This window comes from Ceratotherium simum, chromosome 33, assembly GCF_057802395.1.
Source record: "Ceratotherium simum simum isolate JZ-2026a chromosome 33, ASM5780239v1, whole genome shotgun sequence".
NCBI classification, from domain to species: domain Eukaryota; kingdom Metazoa; phylum Chordata; class Mammalia; order Perissodactyla; family Rhinocerotidae; genus Ceratotherium; species Ceratotherium simum.
Window position 1 is genome coordinate 14,472,678 of NC_141932.1, and position 13,639 is coordinate 14,486,316.

Here is a 13,639-nt window from a genome sequence, read left to right on the forward strand (position 1 = left end):
TGAGCCAGGCACTTGCAAAACACTTTTCCATGCAGGACCTTACTGAATTGGAGCCAAGGCTCTCGACAGAAGCATCTACTATTATTCCTGTACTTCTGTTCTCTAAGTTGGGATCAGAGAAGGGAAGTAACTTGTCCCCAAGTCACAAGGTTAGAAAGGGCAGAAAGAAGACTTGGACCCAGGTGGCTGACCCAGTTACCCCCCACCTCACTCCAACTCGCCCTTTCCAGGGACGGTTTCTGCACAGAACACCCGAACCTGTGCCCACGCTGCACCCACCCCGGCGTAAATCCCCAAACCTGTGTCCTCTGAAACAGCCCCCAGGGTGGCCAAGACAGGGAGCTCACCAAGGTCCCAAAGAAGAGAACGCAGAGAAAGGCCAACCTGGCCGACGCCCACTCCCTGCTGCCTTGGTTTCCCCCATCTGTGAAATGGGCTTCACGCTACCCTCCTCACAGCACAGGACAGATCCTGGAGGTGGTGAAACAGATTCAGGACCCCAGAAATAATAACACCATCGGTAACAATAATAATACAGTTGAAATGATATGCTGCCTGGCATTTGGGGTAGGGGGTGGGGTACTAGATAAAAAAAGGTGATCAGAAAATGATTGAAGCTGGCGATAGGTACAGGGGGGCTACTTATGCCATTCTCTCAACTCCTGGTGGGTACTTTATTATTTTTTATTTTTTGCTGAGGAAGATTGGCCCTGAGCTAACATCTGTGCCCGTCGTCCTCTATTTTGTATGTGGGACACTGCCACAGCATGGCCCACGAGTGGTACAGGTCGGCACCTGGGATCTGAAACCACGAACCGGGGCCGCCGAAGCGGAGTGCGCCGAACTTAACCAGTACGCCACAGGGCTGGTCCCCTGGTGGGTACTTTAATATTTCCATGAGAAAAAGTTAAAATAATAATAATAAGCAAAGTGACCCTTCACCGTGCACTCCTTGAAGCCAGGCCCAGTCTCAAAAGCTTTCCGCCTCTTCACTCGTTTAAGCCTCACAAGGACCCCATGAGGAGATTCTGTTACAGACGAGGAAACTGAGGCCCAAAGGGAATCAGACTGCCTTGGACCTTCGCCTCCATTTCAAATGCCAACCTTGATTGCCTACGGTTTGGGGGAAGGCGATGAGGACGTGGGTACCTGATCCCGTGGGAGACTTTGCTACTTCTCTTCATCACCACGTCACCACCATCACCCTCATCATCATCGCAGCCACTGACTTCATTTCAGCACTTGCTCTAAGCCAGGCACTGTGTTAGGCATTGAACACCCGTGAGCACGCCTGAGGTGGGCCTCCTGCCATCCCCATTCTTCCCGTGGGGAAACTGAGGCCCGGGGCGGGAAGCCCTGTCTGCTCGCAGGGTCACACCGCCGTGCCTGATGCCAGCGCAGCCTGCTTGTGCCCTCTGCTCCCGTGCGGTTTAGAAGGCCAGCGCTGTTCCCTACGTGTCTTTCGGGAAGACAATGGGGACCTTTCAGAGTGGAGGAGTCAGCATGGGACCCACGGGAGGACAGTAATCATAGTGAAAATAACAGCAACGTCATTCGCTAGTTCCTGAAAGCCGACTGCACGCCCGGCCTGGGACAGCACCGGCTTGTTGGGGCCTCACAGCAGACCCGACGAGGGAGCCGTCATGGGCCCATTTTACAGACAAGGAAACCGAGACCCAGAAGAGGGATCACTTGCCCAGGGCTGCAAGTAAATGGAAAAGCCAGCATTCTCTCCCATGCCTGCCAGTTACAGGGTACACGACCCAGAATTAGGGGGCTCCTGGCCCCAGGAGAAAGAACGGCCAAAGAATGACAGATAACACCGCCATTGACTGACAAGGCTGCCTATGCACGTTACGGGTGTTCTTTAATCCTCACAACAACCTTCCAAAAGCAGGTACTGAGACGAACCCATCTAATAGAGGGGAAAACCGAGGCCCAGAGAGAGCAAGTCCTTTGCCTGCAGCCATTCAGCCACCAAGTGGCAGAGCCGGGATTTGAACCAACAGACAGTCGGCTTCCAGAACCCACACTCTCGACCTCCACACCAAGTGGCAAGTGCACGATGCCGGCCATAGGCAGGTGGCAGAGGTGAGCAGGTCACAAAAGACACGAGGGCAGACAGATGGATGAACTGACCCGCAGGGGGAACGACTTCCTTCAAGACACAGCTGCAAGGCTGCCTCCAAAGAGTGACCAAATGACAAATCACAGGCCCTTGAGCCAGCGACCCCACTTCCAGGAGCGTATCCCACTGGCACCCCCATTTCCCAATAAGACACGTGGACATGTGCCTTCCAGCTCTCGGGTTTGGAAACACCTCCACATCCGTGTTAAGTAAACGAGGATTTGCCCATACTGTGGAATACCACACAGCCAAGAAAAAGATGGAGGAAACCCTCCATGTACTGAGAAGTAGGTCTCCCAGGGAGATGAAGGAGAAAAAGCAACACGCAGAACAATGGGAAGAAGAGCTGGGTACCCACCAGGGTACAATAAATATTTTTAAAGATACACACACGTATATAAGTGTGTGTGCACAGAACACTGGGACCGGGGAGTTGTCTCTGGGAAGGCGAGCTGGGGGACCAGGGACTCCGGGGAGGATGGAGGGGGAGGCTTACTAGGTTTAGTATTTTCAATTTGTCCCATGTATGTATCACTTAGGAAAAAAGAAAGACAGAGAGAGAAGCTGCTCCTTCCTTGGAGCCTTCGCAGACCACCCAGACCGAATTAACCGAACCCCCCCACCCCCGCAGCCAATCCAGCCCTGAAGACAACACTTATCTCTAGCCTCCTCTGGGACTGGGTCCCAGGGCCCTGGCACACAGTAGGCCCTCAGGAAGTCTATTTGGGAAAAATTAAAGGAACAAAGGCGTCCTCTCCTGCTTCTGCCAACAGATCCCGCCACCATGAATACACAAACTCGTACACAAAAGTCATTGTCACCAAACTAGAAATGTCTCAGAAAACTCTCTCTCTCTCCCTCCATTGGGGGAACTTGCATGTCACCAAGACACAAAGGCTTCAGTCAATGGGGACAAAAATCTAATGGTGGTATTCCAGGCAGGGAGAATGCTGGGGAAGGAATGAGGAGGGCGTCCTTGGGGACAATTCAACCCGACATTTCCCATGTGTCTCTGGTGTGACGCATCCTTCTCTGGGGAGCCAGCTCGGGCAGGCCCTGTGCCCTCAGAAAGGAGACAAACTCGGATATGAACGGGAATAAGGGGAAGGCGACTCATTCTGATGGGGGGCGGTTGACATGGCAGGTACGTGCTGTTAAGTGATGGTGCCCAGCAGGAGGAAGACCCAAAAGAGAGGAGGGCAATGTAACCAAGTCCCCCGTCCCCCTCTCCTGCGGGGCGGGAGAGGGAAAAAGGCAGCCCCTCGCTGCTTTCCAGGCCCAGGCCGGCTGGAAAGGAATGCCATGTCTTCCTGTTTCCAATTAACTTCCCCCCACCAGCAGCCCTCTGCATTCTTGAGACCAGGAGTCAAGACGGCCACGCCACGGGGGAGAGCTGGGAGGGCTGGCAGGAACTCCGCTGGTGGCTCGACCTGGAGCTAAGAGGCAGCCCCCAGGAACCTGGGGGACCCTCCATAACACCCCATGACCCTGCCCACCAGGCCCCAGGGCTTGGCACTGACCCCCTGGCCCTTCCACAGCCGCCTGGAGGCGTGTGGAGGGAAGACCCCACAACCTAAGGGAAGGTTGGAGAAGGCCCCGGAGGCCTCTGGGAAGGAAGTCAGCAGAGAAGGGGGCAGGGCACAGGTCTGCCCCTCTTGGGCCTTATTCATGCTTCCCCTGCAAAAAAAAAATCCAGTTCCTACTTTCAGGAAACACTCAGACCTGTGTCTCCCTACAGCCCCTCTCCTCCTGACCCCCAGGAATTATTATTACTTGCGCCTGTCATCTCAGGAAGGAAGATATTTGCACATCAAGGAGAGGACAGCAGGCAGGGAGCAGAGGCTCCTCAAAACGTTGTCTCCCCAGCCCTACTGACAAATATGGAGCCCCTCTCCCACCCGCCCCCAGCCCCTGCAGGCTGGGTTGGAGGCCCCTCTAAGCCATGGAACAGGCTTCCCTTGGACTCAGCTTTCCCATCTGTAAAACGGCATGATCAGCTGTATTACCTCCCTCACCAGGTGAGCCCGGCCCTCCGCAGCCCCCCTGCCTCAGCCCACCCCCTAAAGATTTATTCAGCACCAGTAAGTGGGGAAGGGGTAGGGTCCCAGGCCAGAGAGCTGGAAGGGCGAGTGTTGCTGAAGCAGGATCACTCACAGCCAGCCCTCGCCGATCGCCCACCACTGGGAATTCCTCCAGGGTGAATGCCTTTCACTACTCACCCTAAAATGCCCAGCCAGCACCCGACATTCCTCCCCACCCCTGCAGGCATGCCATATCCCATCCGCTGAACGAGAAATAAAAATAACACGTCTGGATAATACTTTCACCCACCTCCAGGTCATTAAGGGGACTATAATTATCCCCATCTACAGATGAGGAAACTGAGGACAAGGGAGTTCAATGACCTAAGGTTAAAGAGTGGGACAGTGGGTTTGATACCCAGGCAGAGGTGAGAATGGGCCGGAAGGTTCTCTGCCAGCTCCATCAGGGCGCCACAGGAGGTCAAAGGGCAGAGTGACGATGAAGGTCCCCATCAGCTGAGCTTCCCTCCTGGCACGACTGAGTAGCAGCAAGAGGGGCAAGTCCCATGTTAGGGGAAGAAGGAGGACGAAAATGGGGCCGGCTCCCAGGTGCCCCCCAAACTCCCACCCAGCCAGGCCTGGGGCCCCCCTTCCCCTGACTCACACACCTCCAACTCTCCCCTCGGGCAGGCAAACGCTCTGCTCCAGCCACAGGCGAAATCATCCTGCCCTCAGCCCAGCTTCCGCGTGCTCCCTATCCCTTCCCCAAACCAGCACTCGGGGGAGAAAAAAATCCAACAGCTCCTTCCAAGTATAATCTATATTTGAGACCCAGGTCAAGCAAAGTCAAAGGGACAAAGTGCCAAAGAGGCGTCCAGGAGAACCTAACAGTCTTGAGACGACCAAGTTGGAGAAACGTGAGATGGTTACAAATCGGGGCTGTGTGACCCTGAGCAAGCCACTTCACCTCTCTGAGCCTCCATTAGCCTGTCTGCAAAATGGGGATAATAACTGTCCCTACTTCCTCCCAGGCTTGTGGCCAGAGCCTAATGCACTTAGCAGGAGCCAATCCATAATGCTCCCTGAGTAGGGAGATGTTATTTCCGGCTTCTAGGAGTGGGGGAGCTATGGGGAGGATGGGGGAGCTATGGGAAGGGTGGGGGAGGTAAACAGGGCCTTAAGTCCCACGGGACACCAGCACAGGGGAAGGGGGTGGTTCCTGAGCTGCCCACCTCCCCTGCTCTCCCACCACCCCAGAGGTCAGAGTTGACCGAGGCCCCCACCCCCACCCCAGGTGAGCGGACAGGTTGGAAGCCCGGAGAACCTAACACGAATCTCAGGTCTTGGAGTCTTGGGGGTTGAAACAAACCGCTTTCCTGACGAGTGCCCCGGGAAGGAGGTGTGCGGGAAATGCGACCGCTCCAGACATCCCCAGATTGTTCCCCTCTTGGAGGGCCGTGTGACACGAGGGGCTGACCGTCCGGACATGAGGCCGGGCACCGGCTGCAGCCCCCAGGGTGGGCACACCGGAGGGCCGGGACCTGTCACCCCGGCCTCCCCGGGAGAGCTGACAGGGCGGCCTCTGACCCCACCTCCCGGGAAGTTCAGCTGCTCAGAACCACAAAGCAAAACAAAGGGGCGCGGAGAGGAAGGAGCCGCGGTGCCTTCCAATCACCGGCGGCGCCCGCGCCCTCCCGCGGCTCCTCGCCCCGCTCGCCGCCGGCCGCAGACCAGGGCCGCGCGCCCCCGGGCTCCTGTCGCCCCGCGGCCGCCCGTGACAGCAGCCGGGGAAGCAGCCGAGGGGCAGCCAGGGATGGGGACAGCAGATGGCTCCCTCCGTGCTCCCTCCTCCGCCATCCTCCCTCCGGTGCCCGCGGCCTGGCCGCCCTCCCCGGGGGCCCGGCTCGTCCGGGCTCACCCCGGGGAAGGGTTGCCTTTGTCTAAAGGTCACCACCCGAGCGCCGTGCCCGGGCTGGGCCTGCGGCCTCCCATGCCCAGGCCGAGGGGGCGGGGGGGGCCGCCCCAAATCTCGGGAGGTGACGGGGGTGAGGCTCCCCATCCTCCTCCCCCCGTGCCGGCCCCCTCCGGGACCAGCCCGCCGGCGGGGGAGGGGGTCGCCTCCTTTCATTGCTGGGGGGTGGGGGCCCAAGTCAACTCCCTTCATTGTTTAGGGGCTGTGAGGAGGGGGAGACCCAGTGGCCTCCTTCCGCATCCCGTCCTCCCCAGCTTGCCGGAGGCCCCGTTTCTCCCCGGCACCCCCGGGAGGGATCTGGGGAGGGGGCGCAGGGGACGCGCGACAGGGGGAGATGAAGGCTGGCCGCCTCCGGCCGGGAAAGCACCATCCGCTGCCCCACTGCCCTCTGCTTCCCCGAAAGGCGGGGAGCAGGGCGAGGGGAGGGGGCCCCGGGGCGGGGGAGGGGGTCTCCCCGCCCCTCCCCCCGCGCAACGTTAGGTCTCGTTTTTCCGCCGCTCCATTGTATCCCCGGCAGCCGGCGGGAGGGCCGGGGAGGCACCGGGCGCCGGGTTTGGGCAGGGGAGCCCGTGGGGGGGGGGTCCCCGCAGGATCGGGGCGGCCGTGATGGTGGGAGAGACGCACGGGGCGGGGGGGCTGCCGGGGGTGGGGGGCGCAGAGCAAAAAAAGAGGCAGCGGGCGCTGCGCCCCGGTTGGGGGGCTGAGTGTGTGAGTGTCGGGGGGGTGGGTTCGGCCCCGGCTCCGGCTCCCCCCACACACACCGTCGCCGCCAACCCCCACTCCCCCCTCGCTTTTGCGCCCTGTCACAGCCCCGACTCGCAGGTAGAGAGAGTTAAGAGATTTAAAGAGAAATTGCTACATTGTGAGAAACTCACCCTGATGTTTGAGCAGCCGTCGGCGCGGGGTCTCCGAGACAGCCCCGCACGGGCTGCAAAGGGAGGACCCAGAAGGGGCCGACCGGCCGGGCCGGTCAGCGCACTGCCTGATCGCATGGCGGCCGCCCGGCAGCCTCCGCCAGGCCCCTGCCGCCGCCCCGCGCCGCGGCCCGGGCGCCCCGGACCCGCGCCCGCTCCGGGGAGGACCCCTCGGGTTTGCAAAAAAAAAAAAATTTTTTTTTAATTAAATGCAAAAGAAAAAAAAAAAAAACCCTTGCAGGTTTTGTGTTCCGCCCCCCCTTCCTCCTCCTCCTCCTCCTCCTCCTCCTCCTCCTCCTCCTCCCTCCGCCCTCGCCGGGGGACGGGCTTGGGGGAGGCCCCGCCCCGCGACTCGGCAAACCAGCCCCGGCTCCCGGCGCCGAGCGGCGGGCCCGCGAGCGAATGGGAGGCTGCGATCGCCCCCGGTGGGTGCCCTCCGCGCCAGCGCCGCCCCCTCCCCAGCCCCAGTCCCCGGGGTTTGGGGGCGCGCCTTCCCAGGCTCCGGTGGAGTCTGCCGACGGCCTCGAGCGATGCTCCGCGTTGGAAGGGAAGGCTAAAGGGATTTGCGCTCCCAGACCCCGGGAGCCCGGCCCGGCTGGGGAGGGGGCGCCGTGCGCCCTGGGCGCGCCCCCGGCGCGGGCGACGATCGCCGGGCGGGAGGACGCGCTCAGGGCGAGCGCCGAAGGTTCGAAAGGTAGCGGGAGTCGAGGATGGAGAAGGAGGGGAGGCCCCGCAGGTGGAACCGCGAAGGAGCCGGGAGTCGGAGCAAAAGGGAGGAAGGTGGCGGACGCTGTGGGGCGACTGGCCGGGCCCCCGGGCGTGGCTGGATCACTCACCCCGGTCGGTCTTGGCCGAGCTGCGACGGCCCCGGGGAGGGCGCCGGGGACGCGGGTCCCTCCTGCCTCTGAGCCTCCTCGAGGCCTCTCGGACGGCGCTGATAGGACTCCCAGAAGCCCCAGGACCTCTCGGTGGTGTTGGGTCCGTTTCCGCCCCACCAGGCCGTGAGCGCCTTGCGGGCGGAACTCTTACTTAGATTCACGCTTTCGTTCAGGGGACGCTTGGTGAGCGCCTACTGTGTACCCTGCGCGGTGCTGGGGGCCTAGCAGGGACCCAGACGGCCCGGACCTGCCGTCCCTGGGCGCACAGGCTAGGGGGACTTATATTCTGATCTGTTACCTTCTGTCTCCCCAGTGCCCTAGAACACCTTCGTGCACACAGAAGCTGCTCAATAGATGTCTATTGAATAAATGAGTGATTGAGACATATCTGTATTTTAAACTTTAGCATTTATTCTAGTGTCTTGGTGGTACCACCCATAGTATTTAAGACACCACGCAGGTTAAGGGCCGTAACTCAAACCAGTGAGCCCCCCCCCGGCTCACATCCTCCTTTGCGACTTCCTTGCTGTGTGACCTTGGGCAAATTACTTCACCTCTCCATCCCTCCATTTCCTCATCTCTAAATAACAGGCCTCACTTCATAGGGTCAATAGGAGGAAATGAACTATCAGGGAGAGCGGCACCTGACAGGAAGTGCCGGGTAAGTGCTGACATTATTATTATTACATAAAAAGGAAATTTGATCGACTCCTGAAGTGAACACATTATGGGTTGCTGCAAACACAAGACAGCGGCAGATCTGTGACTTACACAGTGGTCATCTGAGGCCCACTGGAGGTATGTGACCCTTCCGGGAACAGTAATATACAGGCTTTATTTTTGCGTGGTTTGGCCTTCCATTTGCCACGATTGAGTCCACTGACCTACACGGTGAGTGTCCATTAACTGGGTGCAATGTTTTGCTGTTTTTTTTTTTTTTTTTTGAGGAAGATTAGCCCTGAGTGCAATGTTTTGAATCCTCAGTCCTGCCCACCAGGAAAAGAACTCTGGTAACGCCCATGTGGAAACCCTTAGTTACTCCCATCTTACAGTGTAGACAACTAAATTGGCTCCGAGAGGGGAAGTGTTTGGCCCAAGGTCATGCAACCAGGAAGTGGGGCCTGATCTGAGCTGGGTGGCACTTGTGTCTCTGTCATAGCTGCCAGCCTCGGGGGACTCAGAACTTGAGGACTGACTGGCTCAAAGATAGCAGACTTGAAGCCTTGGCGGGGCCGGGGGGGGGGGTGGTGGTGGTGGCGGCTGTCCACGTTTATTCATTCATACAGGAAATATTGTTGGAGGAGCTAGTGTGTGCCAGGGATCTAGTAGTGACCAGAGCATCCTGGTTCCTTCCTCCCCCCTCCCTGCCCAGCTCACAGTCTGTTAGGGGACACAGACAATGAGCAAGCAAGCAAATAAGTCACTTAGCCTCAGTTTCTCTTCTGCCCTCCATGGCAGGTGCTAGCTTTCTTTGGTGCATTGTGGTATCCCTCACCCCTAGAATGGTGCCTGGCACTTGGTGCTCGAGAAAGGTCTGCTGAACAGAGGAAAACCATACCCACCCTCCCACAGTCACCCCCGACCTCTTGGGGAGATGGTCATGAGGCCATGCCACTTGGAACAGGCCTGGCTGGAGGTGAAGGAAGCCAGCAAAAGGCCAGCCCCAAACCTAGCCATTGCTGGCAGGGCCCTGGAGGACCAGATGTCCACGGCCAGTGTCGGGGGTCAGTAAGGACTCAAATGGAAAGGGACCTGCTCTCCTTTGGGGGTGATACAGCCCCTTCCCTTTGAGAATCTGATGCAAGTTGTGAAGTCTAGGTTAGGGACTGAGTTGGCAGCGAGACCCAGATAGATTCAGCGACTGGCCCCAGGGCTACTGAGCAAGGGTGGGGACTAACTCAGTACACCCAAGTATTCTGTCACCAACTTTGAGTCACCGGATGGACCTGGGGCAAGTCACTTCTCCAGTGCCTCCATTTTCTCATCTGTCCAATGGGAGTGTATAGTCAGACACAGAAATCTGGCCCCCGCCCCGCAACCATTTTATGACGAAAATTTTCAAACACGGAAAAGCAGAAGAAATATTACAGGGGACATCTGAATACCCACCCCCTAGATTCGCCCATCAGCAGGTCACTCTGCTTGCTTTATCCCACATCTGTGCATCTATCCATCCAACAAATCCATCTTATTTTTTTGATGCATTGCAGGTATCTGTTTATATTAACCAGGTAATCCTAACTAACTCTCCAGTCTGATAAACGTTCTGATAACTGTAATAACACCCCCCTGGGCCAGGCGCTGGCTCTCATTTAAACCTCAATTCTATCCTTTTTTTGTGAAGGAGAAACAGATTCGGAGAGGGTAAGAAACCAGATCAAAGCCACACAGCTGAGAATTCAAAACCAACTGTCTGTTCCCAGAGTCCAGACTTTATCAGGACTGTGGAGAGGATGAAATGGGACAATGGCCATGGAAGCTCTTTGGGGACACGGACAAAGCAGCATACAGATGTGAGAAATTAGGACCGGAGAAAATGCACCCACCTTCCTCACCCAGCAAATACGCTGCACCCGTGTTCAGCTTGGTTCCTGGCACAGGGTCCTTTGCCTGCCAATTATTTGGGACTTAATGCCATACGGGTCACAGTCTTTCCTCTCCTAACATAGGGCTGGGAAGGTGACAGACACCTCACAAATGCTTCCTGAATGTATAAAGGGGTCCAAAAACGTTTGCTGTGTGAGACAAATGGCTTCTCTTACAGGCCCCCGCAGCCACTCAACACTGAGCGGAGCCCTAGACATTGGACCTGGAGTTATGAAAACCCGGTGACCTCAACATGAGCTGGGATTTCTGGGCCCCTCATCTCAACCTTTAATGGATGGTTTTAATTATAACCAAGCAACTGAAAAAGCAATGGCAGGAAACCCCCTATTTGCTATGGAACAGTCCAGTACATTGGAGAACTAACCCGCCCTTTCCCAGGGGCCTGATGCCCTTTCCACATCCAGCGCATTGGAGTCCATCGGGGGTCCAAGGCCCCCTTCCCCTCCCAACCTTCCGGCCAGGAGAGCTCCCTGCCCACGGAGTACCACAGCATTTTCTACCCCACCCACTCACATTTCTAATCGTTCCCCAGCTCTCCCAACCAGACCCTAATCCCCTCTACCTCTAACTGAGCCCTGCACCCCCTGCTCGCCCAGTAACCCAGCCCCTGCCCTAAGGGACCCTGATCAATGTCTGGCCTGATTGCCATCTCTCTACAGAGCGGGGTGCTTTTTCTTTATCTGTCCTTCTGTTTTTTTTTTTTTTTTTTTTTTTATAAGTGGTTTGTGCCTCTGAAAGTCACAACAACCCCCCATCGCGGCTCCTCCCTCGCACCGGCAGCTGCAAAGCTGAAAACTTCGCCAACCCAAGTTCTGTGTCTTGATCTGGGAGGATGCTGGCGCCACGGGTTTTCCGTCGAGCAGCACACTTAATGATCCGTGCACTTTTCTCTCTGTATGTAACACTTCAATAACAAGAGGAAGCAAAACAAGCAAGAGCCGTGCCCAATCCTAAAACACCCCTGAGGCCCCTCCAGGTTTCATGGGCATGGGGAGAGAGTTTCCATCAGAGGCCTTCCCAGGATCCGGGTTTTAGCCGCCAGGCGGGGGAAGGAAAGGGGAATCAGACGGCACTGATTCCGGGGCGACCTCTGCCCTCTGACCGCGCCCTTTAAATATGGCTCGTATGGCGGGAGTGCGCTGCCCGGGCTCCCGGCCCCGCCGGCCCGCCCGGAGCGCCGAGACCGCGAGCGGCGACGAAATCAGGCAGCTGCCAGCCCAGCCCGGCCTCGGGTCCTCAGCGCGGCAAGTGCGGGGGGCGGGGCCTGGCCGCCCATTGGTCCAAGCCTGGGGGCGGGGCCACGGCTCGGTCCCGCCCCCAGCCCCTGCCGGGTTAGTGGGCCTCGCGCCGGCCCGGGGAATTATTCATCGGGGGCGGGGCCCGGGTTTGTTTACACGCTGCCATTGGCTGGATTTGAATCGCGGGCCAGCCGCGGGGCGGGGCTCCTGGGGGCCCCAGCCCGCGCCTGACAGCTTGGGGGAGGCAGGGCCGGCGCAGGATGCCCAGCCAGAGCTCTGCGACCCTGAAGATGGGGGTACCCTTGGCGGATGCGGGCAGAGGGGGCGGGCAGGCTGAGGCTTCCGCCCGTTTCTTGATAAATACTAACCAAGGGGTGGGGAGCATTGTTTTTGTTCTCGTAAAAATGCCTAAGGAAAAACAAACCCGGAAACAACCTAGCTGTCCATCCACGGGGGACTCATTAAATAGTAGTGGTCCGACCCACAATGGGACACAAAGTAACCGTAATATGGGAAAGCAATACATGAACAGACACGGAATGAGCTATATATCCCATGAAGGGAAAAGAGCAAAGAAGGAAGTGGAGTGTACAATCATTTAAAATATGGGGGCAGGGAGGGGAGTACAAGCTTTGCTCGTTAAATGCACAGAATATCTTCGAAAGCAGAAACAAACTGGTGACAGCACTTCCCTGTGGGAGGGAGACAGGGGTGGGTGGAGGGTGGATCATTTTGTACCTTTGTAAAGTTTGAATCTTGTATCACCTATTCAAAGAAATACATAAATGTAAATCAAAATACTAAGTTCTGAGAACTCTCCCTTTGCATCCACGTACCTCGCCGACAACTGCCGCTAGGAAAACTCTTGACCATAGAGGCCATGGACCCCCGACCTGCGCCCCCTGCACCCCGCACTGGTATTGGGGGTGGGGACACGCTAGGAATGATTTTCTTCCCGTATTCATGCACCACCAGATATCCAGACCCAACAAAGAGAGTGGCTTTATTTATCTGTTGCTTTAAGTGATTTTGTAATCACTGCCGGATTTAACATCCCAACTGCGCGGGAGGGGCCGCTTCCTGGGCGATACTTGAGTGGTGGGGGGGAGGAGGAGATACAAGCCAGTCCCTTCTTAGGAAAGAGAAGAGCAAGTCAAAACTGGGAGAGGCCCCTTTAAGAAGGGAGGCTGGCGGAGTTGCTGGGCAGAGGGGAGGGTTGTCCGGGTTTTGACTTTTATTATTACTCTCTCTTCCGGGAGATCTGGAGCAGAGGATGAGAACCACTTCCTGAAGCTAATGAGTTTGGGCCTGTTAGGGATCTTCCTTGTAAAGACTTTGTCTGCATAAGTTCACTACCGGGTGTGTGAAACACTGAGATGGCTGTGCAAGTCACGCGTGCCTAGGGTGAAAATTTGCTAGGCTACAGAGATGAGTAGTTACAAGAAACGCTTAACTGAGCTGGCGCTGCCGGCCCAGATACACAGATAGACTCCGTGAATGCCCCAATGATCCTAGCAGGTGGGAGGTTCTAATATCGTCCCCAGTTTACAGATGTGGAAACTGAGTCACAGAGGTTCCAGAAGTGCCCAAATCAGGCTCCACGGGGATTCGAATCCAGGCAGCCCTACTCCGAAGTTCATCCTTTCAACCACCACATTACCTTTGCCCCTAAAAACTTTTCTTTTGATGCATCGTTTTAAAAGCTATAAGAAGCCTAGTGCAGATTCCTAATGAAGGTGAATCATTTGTACTTTCTGCAGTAGAGGCTTTTTTTTTTTAATAAAAGAATCTCTCATGGTTTTCCCTAAATTTCTATACCAGAGCAAACTTTTTAATTTTTCTCTAGTACTTTTCAGAGAGGAAAAGTTTTGGAGGGCCTCG

At 57.0% G+C, this 13,639-nt stretch overlaps 1 protein-coding gene across 1 annotated transcript in view; it reads right to left on the reverse strand.

The window, feature by feature from the left end:
* BICRA (BRD4 interacting chromatin remodeling complex associated protein) overlaps positions 1-7,261 on the reverse strand; it is a 71,168-nt gene extending 63,907 nt beyond the window's left edge. Inside the window, 1 exon segment of the mRNA XM_087421450.1 lies at positions 6,997-7,261. The gene's annotated coding sequence lies outside the window, so the exon portion shown is untranslated.
* Positions 7,262-13,639: the final 6,378 nt, after the last annotated feature.